We start from the raw sequence: 23,689 nt of genomic DNA, 5'->3' as shown, positions 1-23,689 counted from the left end.
GATGTAGAAATATTTTTTTCACATTTACTTCCTTGTAAAAACAGGTAAATCAATAGGGTTTTTCATATGGATAAGTACCCAGTGAACGGTTCGTTTAGCTTTATATATTGTTCCGGGTGGGCGTTGTATTGGTTTTTCAGAAGTGTTAGACCTGTAAGAGAAAAATTTAAATGGTTGGGAAAGGCCATGGGATGTAGAAATATTTTTTTCACATTTTACTTCCTTGTAAAAACAGGAAAATCGATAGGGATTTTCGTACGGATAAGTACCCAGTGAACGGTTCGTTTAGCTTTATATATTGTTCCGGGTGGGCGTTGTATTGGTTTTTTGGAAGTGTTAGACCTGTAAGAGAAAAATTTAAATGGTTGGGAAAGGCCATGGGATGTAGAAATATTTTTTTCACATTTTACTTCCTTATAAAAACAGGAAAATCAATAGGGATTTTCGTACGGATATGTACCCAGTGAACGGTTCGTTTAGCTTTATATATTGTTCCGGGTGGGCGTTGTATTGGTTTTTCGGAAGCGTTAGACCTGTAAGAGAAAAATTTAAATGGTTGGGAAAGGCCATGGGATGTAGAAATATTTTTTTCACATTTTACTTCCTTGTAAAAACAGGAAAATCGATAGGGATTTTCATACGGATAAGTACCCAGTGAACGGTTCGTTTATATTTATATATTCTTCCGGGGGGGCGTTGTATTGGTTTTTCGGAAGTGTTAGACCTGTAAGAGAAAAATTTAAATGGTTGGGAAAGGCCATGGGATGTAGAAATATTTTCTTCACATTTTACTTCCTTGTAAAAACAGGTAAATCAATAGGGTTTTTCGTACGGATAATTACCCAGTGAACGGTTCATTTAGCTTTATATATTGTTCCGGGTGGGCGTTGTATTGGTTTTTCGGAAGCGTTAGACCTGTAAGAAAAAAATTTAAATGGTTGGGAAAGGCCATGGGATGTAGAAATATTTTTTTCACATTTTATTTCCTTGTAAAAACAGGTAAATCAATAGGGTTTTTCGTACGGATAAGTGCCCAGTGAACGGTTTGTTTAGCTTTATACATTGTTCCGGGTGGGCGTTGTATTGTTTTTTCGGAAGTGTTAGACCTGTAAGAGAAAAATTTAAATGGTTGGGAAAGGCCATGGGATGTAGAAATATTTTTTTCACATTTTACTTCCTTGTAAAAACAGGTAAATCAATAGGGTTTTTCGTACGGATAATTACCCAGTGAACGGTTCGTTTAGCTTTATATATTGTTCCGGGTGGGCGTTGTATTGGTTTTTTGGAAGTGTTAGACCTGTAAGAGAAAAATTTAAATGGTTGGGAAAGGCCATGGGATGTAGAAATATTTTTTTCACATTTTACTTCCTTGTAAAAACAGGAAAATCGATAGGGATTTTCATACGGATAAGTACCCAGTGAACGGTTCGTTTATATTTATATATTCTTCCGGGGGGGCGTTGTATTGGTTTTTCGGAAGTGTTAGACCTGTAAGAGAAAAATTTAAATGGTTGGGAAAGGCCATGGGATGTAGAAATATTTTTTTCACATTTACTTCCTTGTAACAACAGGTAAATCAATAGGGTTTTTCGTACGGATAAGTGCCCAGTGAACGGTTTGTTTAGCTTTATACATTGTTCCGGGTGGGCGTTGTATTGTTTTTTCGGAAGTGTTAGACCTGTAAGAGAAAAATTTAAATGGTTGGGAAAGGCCATGGGATGTAGAAATATTTTTTTCACATTTTACTTCCTTGTAAAAACAGGAAAATCGATAGGGATTTTCGTACGGATAAGTACCCAGTGAACGGTTCGTTTAGCTTTATATATTGTTCCGGGTGGGCGTTGTATTGGTTTTTTGGAAGTGTTAGACCTGTAAGAGAAAAATTTAAATGGTTGGGAAAGGCCATGGGATGTAGAAATATTTTTTTCACATTTACTTCCTTGTAAAAACAGGTAAATCAATAGGGTTTTTCATATGGATAAGTACCCAGTGAACGGTTCGTTTAGCTTTATATATTGTTCCGGGTGGGCGTTGTATTGGTTTTTCAGAAGTGTTAGACCTGTAAGAGAAAAATTTAAATGGTTGGGAAAGGCCATGGGATGTAGAAATATTTTTTTCACATTTTACTTCCTTATAAAAACAGGAAAATCAATAGGGATTTTCGTACGGATATGTACCCAGTGAACGGTTCGTTTAGCTTTATATATTGTTCCGGGTGGGCGTTGTATTGGTTTTTCGGAAGCGTTAGACCTGTAAGAGAAAAATTTAAATGGTTGGGAAAGGCCATGGGATGTAGAAATATTTTTTTCACATTTTACTTCCTTGTAAAAACAGGAAAATCGATAGGGATTTTCATACGGATAAGTACCCAGTGAACGGTTCGTTTATATTTATATATTCTTCCGGGGGGGCGTTGTATTGGTTTTTCGGAAGTGTTAGACCTGTAAGAGAAAAATTTAAATGGTTGGGAAAGGCCATGGGATGTAGAAATATTTTTTTCACATTTACTTCCTTGTAACAACAGGTAAATCAATAGGGTTTTTCGTACGGATAAGTACCGAGTGAACCGTTCGTTTAGCTTTATATATTGTTCCGGGTGGGCATTGTTTTGGTTTTTCGGAAGAGTTAGACCTGTAAGAGAAAAATTTAAATGGTTGGGAAAGGCCATGGGATGTAGAAATATTTTTTTCACATTTTACTTCCTTGTAAAAACAGGAAGATCGATACGGATTTTCGGACGGATAAGTACCCAGTGAACGGTTCGTTTAGCTTTATATATTGTTCCGGGTGGGCGTTGTATTGGATTTTCGGAAGTGTTAGACCTGTAAGAGAAAAATTTAAATGGTTGGGAAAGGCCATGGGATGTAGAAATATTTTTTTCACATTTTATTTCCTTTTAAAAACAGGTAAATCAATAGGGATTTTCGTACGGATAAGTACCCAGTGAACGGTTCGTTTAGCTTTATATATTGTTCCGGGTGGGCGTTGTATTGGTTTTTTGAAAGTGTTAGACCTGTAAGAGAAAAATTTAAATGGTTGGGAAAGGCCAAGGGATGTAGAAATATTTTTTTCACATTTACTTCCTTGTAAAAACAGGTAAATCAATAGGGTTTTTCGTACGGATAAGTACCCAGTGAACGGTTCGTTTAGCTTTATATATTGTTCCGGGTGGGCGTTGTATTGGTTTTTCAGAAGTGTTAGACCTGTAAGAGAAAAATTTAAATGGTTGGGAAAGGCCATGGGATGTAGAAATATTTTTTTCACATTTAATTTCCTTTTAAAAACAGGTAAATCAATAGGTTTTTTCATACGGATAAGTACCCAGTGAACGGTTCGTTTAGCTTTATATATTGTTCCGGGTAGGCGTTGTATTGGTTTTTTGGAAGTGTTAGACCTGTAAGAGAAAAATTTAAATGGTTGGGAAAGGCCATGGGATGTAGAAATATTTTTTTCACATTTTTCTTCCTTATAAAAACAGGAAAATCAATAGGGATTTTCGTACGGATATGTACCCAGTGAACGGTTCGTTTAGCTTTATATATTGTTCCGGGTGGGCGTTGTATTGGTTTTTCGGAAGTGTTAGACCTGTAAGAGAAAAATTTTAATGGTTGGGAAAGGCCATGGGATGTAGAAATATTTTTTTCACATTTTATTTCCTTGTAAAAACAGGTAAATCAATAGGGTTTTTCGTACGGATAAGTGCCCAGTGAACGGTTCGTTTAGCTTTATATATTGTTCCGGGTGGGCGTTGTATTGGTTTTTCGGAAGCGTTAGACCTGTAAGAAAAAAATTTAAATGGTTGGGAAAGGCCATGGGATGTAGATATATTTTTTTCACATTTTATTTCCTTGTAAAAACAGGTAAATCAATAGGGTTTTTCGTACGGATAAGTGCCCAGTGAACGGTTTGTTTAGCTTTATACATTGTTCCGGGCCGGCGTTGTATTGTTTTTTCGGAAGTGTTAGACCTGTAAGAGAAAAATTTAAATGGTTGGGAAAGGCCATGGGATGTAGAAATATTTTTTTCACATTTTACTTCCTTGTAAAAACAGGAAAATCGATAGGGATTTTCATACGGATAAGTACCCAGTGAACGGTTCGTTTATCTTTATATATTCTTCCGGGTGGGCGTTGTATTGGTTTTTCGGAAGTGTTAGACCTGTAAGAGAAAAATTTAAATGGTTGGGAAAGGCCATGGGATGTAGAAATATTTTTTTCACATTTACTTCCTTGTAAAAACAGGTAAATCAATAGGGTTTCTCGTACGGATAAGTGCCCAGTGAACGGTTCGTTTAGCTTTATATATTGTTCCGGGTGGGCGTTGTATTGATTTTTCGGAAGCGTTAGACCTGTAAGAGAAAAATTTAAATGGTTGGGAAAGGCCATGGGATATAGAAATATTTTTTTCACATTTTATTTCCGTTTAAAAACAGGTAAATCAATAGTGATTTTCGTACGGATAAGTACCCAGTGAACGGTTCGTTTAGCTTTATATATTGTTCCGGGTGGGCGTTGTATTGGTTTTTCAGAAGTGTTAGACCTGTAAGAGAAAAATTTAAATGGTTGGGAAAGGCCATGGGATGTAGAAATATTTTTTTCACATTTTTCTTCCTTATAAAAACAGGAAAATCAATAGGGATTTTCGTACGGATATGTACCCAGTGAACGGTTCATTTAGCTTTATATATTGTTCCGGGTGGGCGTTGTATTGGTTTTTCGGAAGCGTTAGACCTGTAAGAGAAAAATTTAAATGGTTGGGAAAGGCCATGGGATGTAGAAATATTTTTTTCACATTTTATTTCCTTGTAAAAACAGGTAAATCAATAGGGTTTTTCGTACGGATAAGTGCCCAGTGAACGGTTCGTTTAGCTTTATATATTGTTCCGGGTGGGCGTTGTTTTGGTTTTTTGGAAGTGTTAGACCTGTAAGAGAAAAATTTAAATGGTTGGAAAAGGCCATGGGATGTAGAAATATTTTTTTCACATTTTACTTCCTTGTAAAAACAGGAAAATCGATAGGGATTTTCGTACGGATAAGTACCCAGTGAACGGTTCGTTTATCTTAATATATTCTTACGGGTGGGCGTTGTATTGGTTTTTCGGAAGTGTTAGACCTGTAAGAGAAAAATTTAAATGGTTGGGAAAGGCCATGGGATGTAGAAATATTTTTTTCACATTTACTTCCTTGTAAAAACAGGTAAATCAATAGGGTTTTTCGTACGGATAAGTACCCAGTGAACCGTTCGTTTAGCTTTATATATTGTTCCGGGTGGGCGTTGTATTGGTTTTTCGGAAGTGTTAGACCTGTAAGAGAAAAATTTAAATGGTTGGGAAAGGCCATGGGATGTAGAAATATTTTTTTCACATTTAATTTCCTTTTAAAAACAGGTAAATCAATAGGTTTTTTCGTACGGATAAGTACCCAGTGAACGGTTCGTTTAGCTTTATATATTGTTCGGGGTGGGCGTTGTATTGGTTTTTTGGAAGTGTTAGACTTGTAAGAGAAAAATTTAAATGGTTGGGAAAGGCCATGGGATGTAGAAATATTTTTTTCACATTTTTCTTCGTTATAAAAACAGGAAAATCAATAGGGATTTTCGTACGGATATGTACCCAGTGAACGGTTCGTTTAGCTTTATATATTGTTCCGGGTGGGCGTTGTATTGGTTTTTCGGAAGCGTTAGACCTGTAAGAGAAAAATTTAAATGGTTGGGAAAGGCCATGGGATGTAGAAATATTTTTTTCACATTTTATTTCCTTGTAAAAACAGGTAAATCAATAGGGTTTTTCGTACGGATAAGTGCCCAGTGAACGGTTCGTTTAGCTTTATATATTGTTCCGGGTGGGCGTTGTATTGGTTTTTCGGAAGTGTTAGACCTGTAAGAGAAAAATTTAAATGGTTGGGAAAGGCCATGGGATGTAGAAATATTTTTTTCACATTTTACTTCCTTGTAAAAACAGGAAAATCAATAGGGATTTTCGTACGGATATGTACCCAGTGAACGGTTCGTTTAGCTTTATATATTGTTCCGGGTGGGCGTTGTATTGGTTTTTCGGAAGCGTTAGACCTGTAAGAAAAAAATTTAAATGGTTGGGAAAGGCCATGGGATGTAGATATATTTTTTTCACATTTTATTTCCTTGTAAAAACAGGTAAATCAATAGGGTTTTTCGTACGGATAAGTGCCCAGTGAACGGTTTGTTTAGCTTTATACATTGTTCCGGGCGGGCGTTGTATTGTTTTTTCGGAAGTGTTAGACCTGTAAGAGAAAAATTTAAATGGTTGGGAAAGGCCATGGGATGTAGAAATATTTTTTTCACATTTTACTTCATTGTAAAAACAGGAAAATCGATAGGGATTTTCATACGGATAAGTACCCAGTGAACGGTTCATTTATCTTTATATATTCTTCCGGGTGGGCGTTGTATTGGTTTTTCGGAAGTGTTAGACCTGTAAGAGAAAAATTTAAATGGTTGGGAAAGGCCATGGGATGTAGAAATATTTTTTTCACATTTACTTCCTTGTAAAAACAGGTAAATCAATAGGGTTTTTCGTACGGATAAGTGCCCAGTGAACGGTTCGTTTAGCTTTATATATTGTTCCGGGTGGGCGTTGTATTGATTTTTCGGAAGCGTTAGACCTGTAAGAGAAAAATTTAAATGGTTGGGAAAGGCCATGGGATATAGAAATATTTTTTTCACATTTTATTTCCGTTTAAAAACAGGTAAATCAATAGTGATTTTCGTACGGATAAGTACCCAGTGAACGGTTCGTTTAGCTTTATATATTGTTCCGGGTGGGCGTTGTATTGGTTTTTCAGAAGTGTTAGACCTGTAAGAGAAAAATTTAAATGGTTGGGAAAGGCCATGGGATGTAGAAATATTTTTTTCACATTTTTCTTCCTTATAAAAACAGGAAAATCAATAGGGATTTTCGTACGGATATGTACCCAGTGAACGGTTCATTTAGCTTTATATATTGTTCCGGGTGGGCGTTGTATTGGTTTTTCGGAAGCGTTAGACCTGTAAGAGAAAAATTTAAATGGTTGGGAAAGGCCATGGGATGTAGAAATATTTTTTTCACATTTTATTTCCTTATAAAAACAGGAAAATCAATAGGGATTTTCGTACGTATATGTACCCAGTGAACGGTTCGTTTAGCTTTATATATTGTTCCGGGTGGGCGTTGTATTGGTTTTTCGGAAGCGTTAGACCTGTAAGAGAAAAATTTAAATGGTTGGGAAAGGCCATGGGATGTAGAAATATTTTTTTCACATTTTATTTCCTTGTAAAAACAGGTAAATCAATAGGGTTTTTCGTACGGATAAGTGCCCAGTGAACGGTTCGTTTAGCTTTATATATTGTTCCGGGTGGGCGTTGTATTGGTTTTTCGGAAGTGTTAGACCTGTAAGAGAAAAATTTAAATGGTTGGGAAAGGCCATGGGATGTAGAAATATTTTTTTCACATTTTACTTCCTTGTAAAAACAGGAAAATCAATAGGGATTTTCGTACGGATATGTACCCAGTGAACGGTTCGTTTAGCTTTATATATTGTTCCGGGTGGGCGTTGTATTGGTTTTTCGGAAGCGTTAGACCTGTAAGAAAAAAATTTAAATGGTTGGGAAAGGCCATGGGATGTAGATATATTTTTTTCACATTTTATTTCCTTGTAAAAACAGGTAAATCAATAGGGTTTTTCGTACGGATAAGTGCCCAGTGAACGGTTTGTTTAGCTTTATACATTGTTCCGGGCGGGCGTTGTATTGTATTTTCGGAAGTGTTAGACCTGTAAGAGAAAAATTTAAATGGTTGGGAAAGGCCATGGGATGTAGAAATATTTTTTTCACATTTTACTTCCTTGTAAAAACAGGAAAATCGATAGGGATTTTCATACGGATAAGTACCCAGTGAACGGTTCGTTTATCTTTATATATTCTTCCGGGTGGGCGTTGTATTGGTTTTTCGGAAGTGTTAGACCTGTAAGAGAAAAATTTAAATGGTTGGGAAAGGCCATGGGATGTAGAAATATTTTTTTCACATTTACTTCCTTGTAAAAACAGGTAAATCAATAGGGTTTTTCGTACGGATAAGTGCCCAGTGAACGGTTCGTTTAGCTTTATATATTGTTCCGGGTGGGCGTTGTATTGATTTTTCGGAAGCGTTAGACCTGTAAGAGAAAAATTTAAATGGTTGGGAAAGGCCATGGGATATAGAAATATTTTTTTCACATTTTATTTCCGTTTAAAAACAGGTAAATCAATAGTGATTTTCGTACGGATAAGTACCCAGTGAACGGTTCGTTTAGCTTTATATATTGTTCCGGGTGGGCGTTGTATTGGTTTTTCAGAAGTGTTAGACCTGTAAGAGAAAAATTTAAATGGTTGGGAAAGGCCATGGGATGTAGAAATATTTTTTTCACATTTTTCTTCCTTATAAAAACAGGAAAATCAATAGGGATTTTCGTACGGATATGTACCCAGTGAACGGTTCATTTAGCTTTATATATTGTTCCGGGTGGGCGTTGTATTGGTTTTTCGGAAGCGTTAGACCTGTAAGAAAAAAATTTAAATGGTTGGGAAAGGCCATGGGATGTAGAAATATTTTTTTCACATTTTATTTCCTTGTAAAAACAGGTAAATCAATAGGGTTTTTCGTACGGATAAGTGCCCAGTGAACGGTTCGTTTAGCTTTATATATTGTTCCGGGTGGGCGTTGTTTTGGTTTTTCGGAAGTGTTAGACCTGTAAGAGAAAAATTTAAATGGTTGGAAAAGGCCATGGGATGTAGAAATATTTTTTTCACATTTTACTTCCTTGTAAAAACAGGAAAATCGATAGGGATTTTCGTACGGATAAGTACCCAGTGAACGGTTCGTTTATCTTAATATATTCTTACGGGTGGGCGTTGTATTGGTTTTTCGGAAGTGTTAGACCTGTAAGAGAAAAATTTAAATGGTTGGGAAAGGCCATGGGATGTAGAAATATTTTTTTCACATTTACTTCCTTGTAAAAACAGGTAAATCAATAGGGTTTTTCGTACGGATAAGTACCCAGTGAACCGTTCGTTTAGCTTTATATATTGTTCCGGGTGGGCGTTGTATTGGTTTTTCGGAAGTGTTAGACCTGTAAGAGAAAAATTTAAATGGTTGGGAAAGGCCATGGGATGTAGAAATATTTTTTTCACATTTTACTTCCTTGTAAAAACAGGAAAATCGATAGGGATTTTCATACGGATAAGTACCCAGTGAACGGTTCGTTTATCTTTATATATTCTTCCGGGTGGGCGTTGTATTGGTTTTTCGGAAGTGTTAGACCTGTAAGAGAAAAATTTAAATGGTTGGGAAAGGCCATGGGATGTAGAAATATTTTTTTCACATTTACTTCCTTGTAAAAACAGGTAAATCAATAGGGTTTTTCGTACGGATAAGTGCCCAGTGAACGGTTCGTTTAGCTTTATATATTGTTCCGGGTGGGCGTTGTATTGATTTTTCGGAAGCGTTAGACCTGTAAGAGAAAAATTTAAATGGTTGGGAAAGGCCATGGGATATAGAAATATTTTTTTCACATTTTATTTCCGTTTAAAAACAGGTAAATCAATAGTGATTTTCGTACGGATAAGTACCCAGTGAACGGTTCGTTTAGCTTTATATATTGTTCCGGGTGGGCGTTGTATTGGTTTTTCAGAAGTGTTAGACCTGTAAGAGAAAAATTTAAATGGTTGGGAAAGGCCATGGGATGTAGAAATATTTTTTTTCACATTTTTCTTCCTTATAAAAACAGGAAAATCAATAGGGATTTTCGTACGGATATGTACCCAGTGAACGGTTCATTTAGCTTTATATATTGTTCCGGGTGGGCGTTGTATTGGTTTTTCGGAAGCGTTAGACCTGTAAGAGAAAAATTTAAATGGTTGGGAAAGGCCATGGGATGTAGAAATATTTTTTTCACATTTTATTTCCTTGTAAAAACAGGTAAATCAATAGGGTTTTTCGTACGGATAAGTGCCCAGTGAACGGTTCGTTTAGCTTTATATATTGTTCCGGGTGGGCGTTGTTTTGGTTTTTCGGAAGTGTTAGACCTGTAAGAGAAAAATTTAAATGGTTGGAAAAGGCCATGGGATGTAGAAATATTTTTTTCACATTTTACTTCCTTGTAAAAACAGGAAAATCGATAGGGATTTTCGTACGGATAAGTACCCAGTGAACGGTTCGTTTATCTTAATATATTCTTACGGGTGGGCGTTGTATTGGTTTTTCGGAAGTGTTAGACCTGTAAGAGAAAAATTTAAATGGTTGGGAAAGGCCATGGGATGTAGAAATATTTTTTTCACATTTACTTCCTTGTAAAAACAGGTAAATCAATAGGGTTTTTCGTACGGATAAGTACCCAGTGAACCGTTCGTTTAGCTTTATATATTGTTCCGGGTGGGCGTTGTATTGGTTTTTCGGAAGTGTTAGACCTGTAAGAGAAAAATTTAAATGGTTGGGAAAGGCCATGGGATGTAGAAATATTTTTTTCACATTTACTTCCTTGTAAAAACAGGTAAATCAATAGGGTTTTTCGTACGGATAATTACCCAGTGAACGGTTCGTTTAGCTTTATATATTGTTCCGGGTGGGTGTTGTATTGGTTTTTCAGAAGTGTTAGACTTGTAAGAGAAAAATTTAAATGGTTGGGAAAGGCCATGGGATGTAGAAATATTTTTTTCACATTTAATTTCCTTTTAAAAACAGGTAAATCAATAGGTTTTTTCGTACGGATAAGTACCCAGTGAACGGTTCGTTTAGCTTTATATATTGTTCCGGGTGGGCGTTGTATTGGTTTTTCGGAAGCGTTAGACCTGTAAGAGAAAAATTTAAATGGTTGGGAAAGGCCATGGGATGTAGAAATATTTTTTTCACATTTTATTTCCTTGTAAAAACAGGTAAATCAATAGGGTTTTTCGTACGGATAAGTGCCCAGTGAACGGTTCGTTTAGCTTTATATATTGTTCCGGGTGGGCGTTGTATTGGTTTTTCGGAAGTGTTAGACCTGTAAGAGAAAAATTTAAATGGTTGGGAAAGGCCATGGGATGTAGAAATATTTTTTTCACATTTTACTTCCTTGTAAAAACAGGAAAATCAATAGGGATTTTCGTACGGATATGTACCCAGTGAACGGTTCGTTTAGCTTTATATATTGTTCCGGGTGGGCGTTGTATTGGTTTTTCGGAAGTGTTAGACCTGTAAGAGAAAAATTTAAATGGTTGGGAAAGGCCATGGGATGTAGAAATATTTTTTTCACATTTACTTCCTTGTAAAAACAGGTAAATCAATAGGGTTTTTCGTACGGATAAGTACCCAGTGAACCGTTCGTTTAGCTTTATATATTGTTCCGGGTGGGCGTTGTATTGGTTTTTCGGAAGTGTTAGACCTGTAAGAGAAAAATTTAAATGGTTGGGAAAGGCCATGGGATGTAGAAATATTTTTTTCACATTTACTTCCTTGTAAAAACAGGTAAATCAATAGGGTTTTTCGTACGGATAATTACCCAGTGAACGGTTCGTTTAGCTTTATATATTGTTCCGGGTGGGTGTTGTATTGGTTTTTCAGAAGTGTTAGACTTGTAAGAGAAAAATTTAAATGGTTGGGAAAGGCCATGGGATGTAGAAATATTTTTTTCACATTTAATTTCCTTTTAAAAACAGGTAAATCAATAGGTTTTTTCGTACGGATAAGTACCCAGTGAACGGTTCGTTTAGCTTTATATATTGTTCCGGGTGGGCGTTGTATTGGTTTTTCGGAAGCGTTAGACCTGTAAGAGAAAAATTTAAATGGTTGGGAAAGGCCATGGGATGTAGAAATATTTTTTTCACATTTTACTTCCTTGTAAAAACAGGAAAATCAATAGGGATTTTCGTACGGATATGTACCCAGTGAACGGTTCGTTTAGCATTATATATTGTTCCGGGTGGGCGTTGTATTGGTTTTTCGGAAGCGTTAGACCTGTAAGAAAAAAATTTAAATGGTTGGGAAAGGCCATGGGATGTAGAAATATTTTTTTCACATTTTATTTCCTTGTAAAAACAGGTAAATCAATAGGGTTTTTCGTACGGATAAGTGCCCAGTGAACGGTTTGTTTAGCTTTATACATTGTTCCGGATGGGCGTTGTATTGTTTTTTCGGAAGTGTTAGACCTGTAAGAGAAAAATTTAAATGGTTGGGAAAGGCCATGGGATGTAGAAATATTTTTTTCACATTTTAATTCCTTGTAAAAACAGGAAAATCGATAGGGATTTTCATACGGATAAGTACCCAGTGAACGGTTCGTTTATCTTTATATATTCTTCCGGGTGGGCGTTGTATTGGTTTTTCGGAAGTGTTAGACCTGTAAGAGAAAAATTTAAATGGTTGGGAAAGGCCATGGGATGTAGAAATAATTTTTTCACATTTACTTCCTTGTAAAAACAGGTAAATCAATAGGGTTTTTCGTACGGATAAGTACCCAGTGAACGGTACGTTTAGCTTTATATATTGTTCCGGGTGGGCGTTGTATTGGTTTTTCAGAAGTGTTAGACCTGTAAGAGAAAAATTTAAATGGTTGGGAAAGGCCATGGGATGTAGAAATATTTTTTTCACATTTCATTTCCTTTTAAAAACAGGTAAATCAATAGGTTTTTTCGTACGGATAAGTACCCAGTGAACGGTTCGTTTAGCTTTATATATTGTTCCGGGTGGGCGTTGTATTGGTTTTTTGGAAGTGTTAGACTTGTAAGAGAAAAATTTAAATGGTTGGGAAACGCCATGGGATGTAGAAATATTTTTTTCACATTTTTCTTCCTTATAAAAACAGGAAAATCAATAGGGATTTTCGTACGGATATGTACCCAGTGAACGGTTCGTTTAGCTTTATATATTGTTCCGGGTGGGCGTTGTATTGGTTTTTCGGAAGCGTTAGACCTGTAAGAGAAAAATTTAAATGGTTGGGAAAGGCCATGGGATGTAGAAATATTTTTTTCACATTTTATTTCCTTGTAAAAACAGGTAAATCAATAGGGTTTTTCGTACGGATAAGTGCCCAGTGAACGGTTCGTTTAGCTTTATATATTGTTCCGGGTGGGCGTTGTATTGGTTTTTCGGAAGTGTTAGACCTGTAAGAGAAAAATTTAAATGGTTGGGAAAGGCCATGGGATGTAGAAATATTTTTTTCACATTTTACTTCCTTGTAAAAACAGGAAAATCAATAGGGATTTTCGTACGGATATGTACCCAGAGAACGGTTCGTTTAGCTTTATATATTGTTCCGGGTGGGCGTTGTATTGGTTTTTCGGAAGCGTTAGACCTGTAAGAAAAAAATTTAAATGGTTGGGAAAGGCCATGGGATGTAGAAATATTTTTTTCACATTTTATTTCCTTGTAAAAACAGGTAAATCAATAGGGTTTTTCGTACGGATAAGTGCCCAGTGAACGGTTTGTTTAGCTTTATACATTGTTCCGGGTGGGCGTTGTATTGTTTTTTCGGAAGTGTTAGACCTGTAAGAGAAAAATTTAAATGGTTGGGAAAGGCCATGGGATGTAGAAATATTTTTTTCACATTTTAATTCCTTGTAAAAACAGGAAAATCGATAGGGATTTTCATACGGATAAGTACCCAGTGAACGGTTCGTTTATCTTTATATATTCTTCCGGGTGGGCGTTGTATTGGTTTTTCGGAAGTGTTAGACCTGTAAGAGAAAAATTTAAATGGTTGGGAAAGGCCATGGGATGTAGAAATATTTTTTTCACATTTTACTTCCTTGTAAAAACAGGAAAATCGATAGGGATTTTCGGACGGATAAGTACCTAGTGAACGGTTCGTTTATCTTTATATATTGTTCGGGGTGGGCGTTGTATTGGATTTTCGGAAGTGTTAGACCTGTAAGAGAAAAATTTAAATGGTTGGGAAAGGCCATGGGATGTAGAAATATTTTTTTCACATTTACTTCCTTGTAAAAACAGGTAAATCAATAGGGTTTTTCGTACGGATAAGTACCCAGTGAACGGTTCGTTTAGCTTTATATATTGTTCCGGGTGGGCGTTGTATTGGGTTTTGGGAAGTGTTAGACCTGTAAGAGAAAAATTTAAATGGTTGGGAAAGGCCATGGGATGTAGAAATATTTTTTTCACATTTTATTTCCTTTTAAAAACAGGTAAATCAATAGGGATTTTCGTACGGATAAGTACCCAGTGAACCGTTCGTTTAGCTTTATATATTGTTCCGGGTGGGCGTTGTATTGGTTTTTTGAAAGTGTTAGACCTGTAAGAGAAAAACTTAAATGGTTGGGAAAGGCCATGGGATGTAGAAATATTTTTTTCACATTTACTTCCTTGTAAAAACAGGTAAATCAATAGGGTTTTTCGTACGGATAAGTACCCAGTGAACGGTTCGTTTAGCTTTATATATTGTTCCGGGTGGGCGTTGTATTGGTTTTTCAGAAGTGTTAGACCTGTAAGAGAAAAATTTAAATGGTTGGGAAAGGCCATGGGATGTAGAAATATTTTTTTCACATTTAATTTCCTTTTAAAAACAGGTAAATCAATAGGTTTTTTCGTACGGATAAGTACCCAGTGAACGGTTCGTTTAGCTTTATATATTGTTCCGGGTGGGCGTTGTATTGGTTTTTTGGAAGTGTTAGACTTGTAAGAGAAAAATTTAAATGGTTGGGAAAGGCCATGGGATGTAGAAATATTTTTTTCACATTTTTCTTCCTTATAAAAACAGGAAAATCAATAGGGATTTTCGTACGGATATGTACCCAGTGAACGGTTCGTTTAGCTTTATATATTGTTCCGGGTGGGCGTTGTATTGGTTTTTCGGAAGCGTTAGACCTGTAAGAGAAAAATTTAAATGGTTGGGAAAGGCCATGGGATGTAGAAATATTTTTTTCACATTTTATTTCCTTGTAAAAACAGGTAAATCAATAGGGTTTTTCGTACGGATAAGTGCCCAGTGAACGGTTCGTTTAGCTTTATATATTGTTCCGGGTGGGCGTTGTATTGGTTTTTCGGAAGTGTTAGACCTGTAAGAGAAAAATTTAAATGGTTGGGAAAGGCCATGGGATGTAGAAATATTTTTTTCACATTTTACTTCCTTGTAAAAACAGGAAAATCAATAGGGATTTTCGTACGGATATGTACCCAGTGAACGGTTCGTTTAGCTTTATATATTGTTCCGGGTGGGCGTTGTATTGGTTTTTCGGAAGCGTTAGACCTGTAAGAAAAAAATTTAAAAGGTTGGGAAAGGCCATGGGATGTAGAAATATTTTTTTCACATTTTATTTCCTTGTAAAAACAGGTAAATCAATAGGGTTTTTCGTACGGATAAGTGCCCAGTGAACGGTTTGTTTAGCTTTATACATTGTTCCGGATGGGCGTTGTATTGTTTTTTCGGAAGTGTTAGACCTGTAAGAGAAAAATTTAAATGGTTGGGAAAGGCCATGGGATGTAGAAATATTTTTTTCACATTTTAATTCCTTGTAAAAACAGGAAAATCGATAGGGATTTTCATACGGATAAGTACCCAGTGAACGGTTCGTTTATCTTTATATATTCTTCCGGGTGGGCGTTGTATTGGTTTTTCGGAAGTGTTAGACCTGTAAGAGAAAAATTTAAATGGTTGGGAAAGGCCATGGGATGTAGAAATAATTTTTTCACATTTACTTCCTTGTAAAAACAGGTAAATCAATAGGGTTTTTCGTACGGATATGTACCCAGTGAACGGTACATTTAGCTTTATATATTGTTCCGGGTGGGCGTTGTATTGGTTTTTCAGAAGTGTTAGACCTGTAAGAGAAAAATTTAAATGGTTGGGAAAGGCCATGGGATATAGAAATATTTTTTTCACATTTCATTTCCTTTTAAAAACAGGTAAATCAATAGGTTTTTTCGTACGGATAAGTACCCAGTGAACGGTTCGTTTAGCTTTATATATTGTTCCGGGTGGGCGTTGTATTGGTTTTTTGGAAGTGTTAGACTTGTAAGAGAAAAATTTAAATGGTTGGGAAACGCCATGGGATGTAGAAATATTTTTTTCACATTTTTCTTCCTTATAAAAACAGGAAAATCAATAGGGATTTTCGTACTGATATGTACCCAGTGAACGGTTCGTTTAGCTTTATATATTGTTCCGGGTGGGCGTTGTATAGGTTTTTCGGAAGCGTTAGACCTGTAAGAGAAAAATTTAAATGGTTGGGAAAGGCCATGGGATGTAGAAATATTTTTTTCACATTTTATTTCCTTGTAAAAACAGGTAAATCAATAGGGTTTTTCGTACGGATAAGTGCCCAGTGAACGGTTCGTTTAGCTTTATATATTGTTCCGGGTGGGCGTTGTATTGGTTTTTCGGAAGTGTTAGACCTGTAAGAGAAAAATTTAAATGGTTGGGAAAGGCCATGGGATGTAGAAATATTTTTTTCACATTTTACTTCCTTGTAAAAACAGGAAAATCTATAGGGATTTTCGTACGGATATGTACCCAGAGAACGGTTCGTTTAGCTTTATATATTGTTCCGGGTGGGCGTTGTATTGGTTTTTCGGAAGCGTTAGACCTGTAAGAAAAAAATTTAAATGGTTGGGAAAGGCCATGGGATGTAGAAATATTTTTTTCACATTTTATTTCCTTGTAAAAACAGGTAAATCAATAGGGTTTTTCGTACGGATAAGTGCCCAGTGAACGGTTTGTTTAGCTTTATACATTGTTCCGGGTGGGCGTTGTATTGTTTTTTCGGAAGTGTTAGACCTGTAAGAGAAAAATTTAAATGGTTGGGAAAGGCCATGGGATGTAGAAATATTTTTTTCACATTTTAATTCCTTGTAAAAACAGGAAAATCGATAGGGATTTTCATACGGATAAGTACCCAGTGAACGGTTCGTTTATCTTTATGTATTCTTCCGGGTGGGCGTTGTATTGGTTTTTCGGAAGTGTTAGACCTGTAAGAGAAAAATTTAAATGGTTGGGAAACGCCATGGGATGTAGAAATATTTTTTTCACATTTTTCTTCCTTATAAAAACAGGAAAATCAATAGGGATTTTCGTACTGATATGTACCCAGTGAACGGTTCGTTTAGCTTTATATATTGTTCCGGGTGGGCGTTGTATAGGTTTTTCGGAAGCGTTAGACCTGTAAGAGAAAAATTTAAATGGTTGGGAAAGGCCATGGGATGTAGAAATATTTTTTTCACATTTTATTTCCTTGTAAAAACAGGTAAATCAATAGGGTTTTTCGTACGGATAAGTGCCCAGTGAACGGTTCGTTTAGCTTTATATATTGTTCCGGGTGGGCGTTGTATTGGTTTTTCGGAAGTGTTAGACCTGTAAGAGAAAAATTTAAATGGTTGGGAAAGGCCATGGGATGTAGAAATATTTTTTTCACATTTTACTTCCTTGTAAAAACAGGAAAATCTATAGGGATTTTCGTACGGATATGTACCCAGAGAACGGTTCGTTTAGCTTTATATATTGTTCCGGGTGGGCGTTGTATTGGTTTTTCGGAAGCGTTAGACCTGTAAGAAAAAAATTTAAATGGTTGGGAAAGGCCATGGGATGTAGAAATATTTTTTTCACATTTTATTTCCTTGTAAAAACAGGTAAATCAATAGGGTTTTTCGTACGGATAAGTGCCCAGTGAACGGTTTGTTTAGCTTTATACATTGTTCCGGGTGGGCGTTGTATTGTTTTTTCGGAAGTGTTAGACCTGTAAGAGAAAAATTTAAATGGTTGGGAAAGGCCATGGGATGTAGAAATATTTTTTTCACATTTTAATTCCTTGTAAAAACAGGAAAATCGATAGGGATTTTCATACGGATAAGTACCCAGTGAACGGTTCGTTTATCTTTATGTATTCTTCCGGGTGGGCGTTGTATTGGTTTTTCGAAAGTGTTAGACCTGTAAGAGAAAAATTTAAATGGTTGGGAAAGGCCATGGGATGTAGAAATATTTTTTTCACATTTTACTTCCTTGTAAAAACAGGAAAATCGATAGGGATTTTCGGACGGATAAGTACCTAGTGAACGGTTCGTTTATCTTTATATATTGTTCGGGGTGGGCGTTGTATTGGATTTTCGGAAGTGTTAGACCTGTAAGAGAAAAATTTAAATGGTTGGGAAAGGCCATGGGATGTAGAAATATTTTTTTCACATTTACTTCCTTGTAAAAACAGGTAAATCAATAGGGTTTTTCGTACGGATAAGTACCCAGTGAACGGTTCGTTTAGCTTTATATATTGTTCCGGGTGGGCGTTGTATTGGGTTTTGGGAAGTGTTAGACCTGTAAGAGAAAAATTTAAATGGTTGGGAAAGGCCATGGGATGTAGAAATATTTTTTTCACATTTTATTTCCTTTTAAAAACAGGTAAATCAATAGGGATTTTCGTACGGATAAGTACCCAGTGAACCGTTCGTTTAGCTTTATATATTGTTCCGGGTGGGCGTTGTATTGGTTTTTTGAAAGTGTTAGACCTGTAAGAGAAAAATTTAAATGGTTGGGAAAGGCCATGGGATGTAGAAATATTTTTTTCACATTTACTTCCTTGTAAAAACAGGTAAATCAATAGGGTTTTTCGTACGGATAAGTACCCAGTGAACGGTTCGTTTAGCTTTATATATTGTTCCGGGTGGGCGTTGTATTGGTTTTTCAGAAGTGTTAGACCTGTAAGAGAAAAATTTAAATGGTTGGGAAAGGCCATGGGATGTAGAAATATTTTTTTCACATTTAATTTCCTTTTAAAAACAGGTAAATCAATAGGTTTTTTCGTACGGATAAGTACCCAGTGAACGGTTCGTTTAGCTTTATATATTGTTCCGGGTAGGCGTTGTATTGGTTTTTTGGAAGTGTTAGACCTGTAAGACAAAAATTTAAATGGTTGGGAAAGGCCATGGGATGTAGAAATATTTTTTTCACATTTTTCTTCCTTATAAAAACAGGAAAATCAATAGGGATTTTCGTACGGATATGTACCCAGTAAACGGTACGTTTAGCTTTATATATTGTTCCGGGTGGGCGTTGTATTGGTTTTTCGGAAGTGTTAGACCTGTAAGAGAAAAATTTAAATGGTTGGGAAAGGCCATGGGATGTAGAAATATTTTTTTCACATTTTATTTCCTTGTAAAAACAGGTAAATCAATAGGGTTTTTCGTACGGATAAGTGCCCAGTGAACGGTTCGTTTAGCTTTATATATTGTTCCGGGTGGGCGTTGTATTGGTTTTTCGGAAGTGTTAGACCTGTAAGAGAAAAATTTAAATTGTTGGGAAAGGCCATGGGATGTAGAAATATTTTTTTCACATTTTACTTCCTTGTAAAAACAGGAAAATCAATAGGGATTTTCGTACGGATATGTACCCAGTGAACGGTTCGTTTAGCTTTATATATTGTTCCGGGTGGGCGTTGTATTGGTTTTTCGGAAGCGTTAGACCTGTAAGAAAAAAATTTAAATGGTTGGGAAAGGCCATGGGATGTAGATATATTTTTTTCACATTTTATTTCCTTGTAAAAACAGGTAAATCAATAGGGTTTTTCGTACGGATAAGTGCCCAGTGAACGGTTCGTTTAGCTTTATATATTGTTCCGGATGGGCGTTGTATTGGTTTTTCGGAAGTGTTAGACCTGTAAGAGAAAAATTTAAATGGTTGGGAAAGGCCATGGGATGTAGAAATATTTTTTTCACATTTACTTCCTTGTAAAAACAGGTAAATCAATAGGGTTTTTCATATGGATAAGTACCCAGTGAACGGTTCGTTTAGCTTTATATATTGTTCCGGGTGGGCGTTGTATTGGTTTTTCAGAAGTGTTAGACCTGTAAGAGAAAAATTTAAATGGTTGGGAAAGGCCATGGGATGTAGAAATATTTTTTTCACATTTTACTTCCTTGTAAAAACAGGAAAATCGATAGGGATTTTCGTACGGATAAGTACCCAGTGAACGGTTCGTTTAGCTTTATATATTGTTCCGGGTGGGCGTTGTATTGGTTTTTTGGAAGTGTTAGACCTGTAAGAGAAAAATTTAAATGGTTGGGAAAGGCCATGGGATGTAGAAATATTTTTTTCACATTTTACTTCCTTATAAAAACAGGAAAATCAATAGGGATTTTCGTACGGATATGTACCCAGTGAACGGTTCGTTTAGCTTTATATATTGTTCCGGGTGGGCGTTGTATTGGTTTTACGGAAGCGTTAGACCTGTAAGAGAAAAATTTAAATGGTTGGGAAAGGCCATGGGATGTAGAAATATTTTTTTCACATTTTACTTCCTTGTAAAAACAGGAAAATCGATAGGGATTTTCATACGGATAAGTACCCAGTGAACGGTTCGTTTATATTTATATATTCTTCCGGGGGGGCGTTGTATTGGTTTTTCGGAAGTGTTAGACCTGTAAGAGAAAAATTTAAATGGTTGGGAAAGGCCATGGGATGTAGAAATATTTTTTTCACATTTACTTCCTTGTAACAACAGGTAAATCAATAGGGTTTTTCGTACGGATAAGTACCCAGTGAACCGTTCGTTTAGCTTTATATATTGTTCCGGGTGGGCGTTGTATTGTTTTTTCGGAAGTGTTAGACCTGTAAGAGAAAAATTTAAATTGTTGGGAAAGGCCATGGGATGTAGAAATATTCTTTTCACATTTTACTTCCTTGTAAAAACAGGAAAATCAATAGGGTTTTTCGTACGGATAAGTACCGAGTGAACCGTTCGTTTAGCTTTATATATTGTTCCGGGTGGGCATTGTTTTGGTTTTTCGGAAGAGTTAGACCTGTAAGAGAAAAATTTAAATGGTTGGGAAAGGCCATGGGATGTAGAAATATTTTTTTCACATTTTACTTCCTTGTAAAAACAGGAAGATCGATACGGATTTTCGGACGGATAAGTACCCAGTGAACGGTTCGTTTAGCTTTATATATTGTTCCGGGTGGGCGTTGTATTGGTTTTTCGGAAGTGTTAGACCTGTAAGAGAAAAATTTAAATGGTTGGGAAAGGCCATGGGATGTAGAAACATTTTTTTCACATTTTATTTCCTTGTAAAAACAGGTAAATCAATAGGGTTTTTCGTACGGATAAGTGCCCAGTGAACGGTTCGTTTAGCTTTATATATTGTTCCGGGTGGGCGTTGTATTGGTTTTTCAGAAGTGTTAGACCTGTAAGAGAAAAATTTAAATGGTTGGGAAAGGCCATGGGATGTAGAAATATTTTTTTCACATTTTACTTCCTTGTAAAAACAGGTAAATCAATAGGGTTTTTCGTACGGATAAGTACCCAGTGAACGGTTCGTTTAGCTTTATATATTGTTCCTGGTGGGCGTTGTATTGGTTTTTCAGAAGTGTTAGACCTGTAAGAGAAAAATTTAAATGGTTGGGAAAGGCCATGGGATGTAGAAATATTTTTTTCACATTTAATTTCCTTTTAAAAACAGGTAAATCAATAGGTTTTTTCGTACGGATAAGTACCCAGTGAACGGTTCGTTTAGCTTTATATATTGTTCCGGGTAGGCGTTGTATTGGTTTTTTGGAAGTGTTAGACCTGTAAGAGAAAAATTTAAATGGTTGGGAAAGGCCATGGGATGTAGAAATATTTTTTTCACATTTTTCTTCCTTATAAAAACAGGAAAATCAATAGGGATTTTCGTACGGATATGTACCCAGTGAACGGTTCGTTTAGCTTTATATATTGTTCCGGGTGGGCGTTGTATTGGTTTTTCGGAAGTGTTAGACCTGTAAGAGAAAAATTTAAATGGTTGGGAAAGGCCATGGGATGTAGAAATATTTTTTTCACATTTTACTTCCTTGTAAAAACAGGAAGATCAATAGGGATTTTCGTACGGATATGTACCCAGAGAACGGTTCGTTTAGCTTTATATATTGTTCCGGGTGGGCGTTGTATTGGTTTTTCGGAAGCGTTAGACCTGTAAGAAAAAAATTTAAATGGTTGGGAAAGGCCATGGGATGTAGAAATATTTTTTTCACATTTTATTTCCTTGTAAAAACAGGTAAATCAATAGGGTTTTTCGTACGGATAAGTGCCCAGTGAACGGTTTGTTTAGCTTTATACATTGTTCCGGGTGGGCGTTGTATTGTTTTTTCGGAAGTGTTAGACCTGTAAGAGAAAAATTTAAATGGTTGGGAAAGGCCATGGGATGTAGAAATATTTTTTTCACATTTTAATTCCTTGTAAAAACAGGAAAATCGATAGGGATTTTCATACGGATAAGTACCCAGTGAACGGTTCGTTTATCTTTGTATATTCTTCCGGGTGGGCGTTGTATTGGTTTTTCGGAAGTGTTAGACCTGTAAGAGAAAAATTTAAATGGTTGGGAAAGGCCATGGGATGTAGAAATATTTTTTTCACATTTTACTTCCTTGTAAAAACAGGAAAATCGATAGGGATTTTCGGACGGATAAGTACCTAGTGAACGGTTCGTTTATCTTTATATATTGTTCGGGGTGGGCGTTGTATTGGATTTTCGGAAGTGTTAGACCTGTAAGAGAAAAATTTAAATGGTTGGGAAAGGCCATGGGATGTAGAAATATTTTTTTCACATTTACTTCCTTGTAAAAACAGGTAAATCAATAGGGTTTTTCGTACGGATAAGTACCCAGTGAACGGTTCGTTTAGCTTTATATATTGTTCCGGGTGGGCGTTGTATTGGTTTTTCGGAAGTGTTAGACCTGTAAGAGAAAAATTTAAATGGTTGGGAAAGGCCATGGGATGTAGAAATATTTTTTTCACATTTTACTTCCTTGTAAAAACAGGAAGATCAATAGGGATTTTCGTACGGATATGTACCCAGAGAACGGTTCGTTTAGCTTTATATATTGTTCCGGGTGGGCGTTGTATTGGTTTTTCGGAAGCGTTAGACCTGTAAGAAAAAAATTTAAATGGTTGGGAAAGGCCATGGGATGTAGAAATATTTTTTTCACATTTTATTTCCTTGTAAAAACAGGTAAATCAATAGGGTTTTTCGTACGGATAAGTGCCCAGTGAACGGTTTGTTTAGCTTTATACATTGTTCCGGGTGGGCGTTGTATTGTTTTTTCGGAAGTGTTAGACCTGTAAGAGAAAAATTTAAATGGTTGGGAAAGGCCATGGGATGTAGAAATATTTTTTTCACATTTTAATTCCTTGTAAAAACAGGAAAATCGATAGGGATTTTCATACGGATAAGTACCCAGTGAACGGTTCGTTTATCTTTATATATTCTTCCGGGTGGGCGTTGTATTGGTTTTTCGGAAGTGTTAGACCTGTAAGAGAAAAATTTAAATGGTTGGGAAAGGCCATGGGATGTAGAAATATTTTTTTCACATTTTACTTCCTTGTAAAAACAGGAAAATCGATAGGGATTTTCGGACGGATAAGTACCTAGTGAACGGTTCGTTTATCTTTATATATTGTTCGGGGTGGGCGTTGTATTGGATTTTCGGAAGTGTTAGACCTGTAAGAGAAAAATTTAAATGGTTGGGAAAGGCCATGGGATGTAGAAATATTTTTTTCACATTTACTTCCTTGTAAAAACAGGTAAATCAATAGGGTTTTTCGTACGGATAAGTACCCAGTGAACGGTTCGTTTAGCTTTATATATTGTTCCGGGTGGGCGTTGTATTGGGTTTTGGGAAGTGTTAGACCTGTAAGAGAAAAATTTAAATGGTTGGGAAAGGCCATGGGATGTAGAAATATTTTTTTCACATTTTAT

The sequence above is a fragment of the Paroedura picta genome, chromosome 2 (genome assembly GCF_049243985.1).
Source record: "Paroedura picta isolate Pp20150507F chromosome 2, Ppicta_v3.0, whole genome shotgun sequence".
NCBI classification, from domain to species: domain Eukaryota; kingdom Metazoa; phylum Chordata; class Lepidosauria; order Squamata; family Gekkonidae; genus Paroedura; species Paroedura picta.
Note: the sequence above shows the minus strand (reverse complement) of the source record.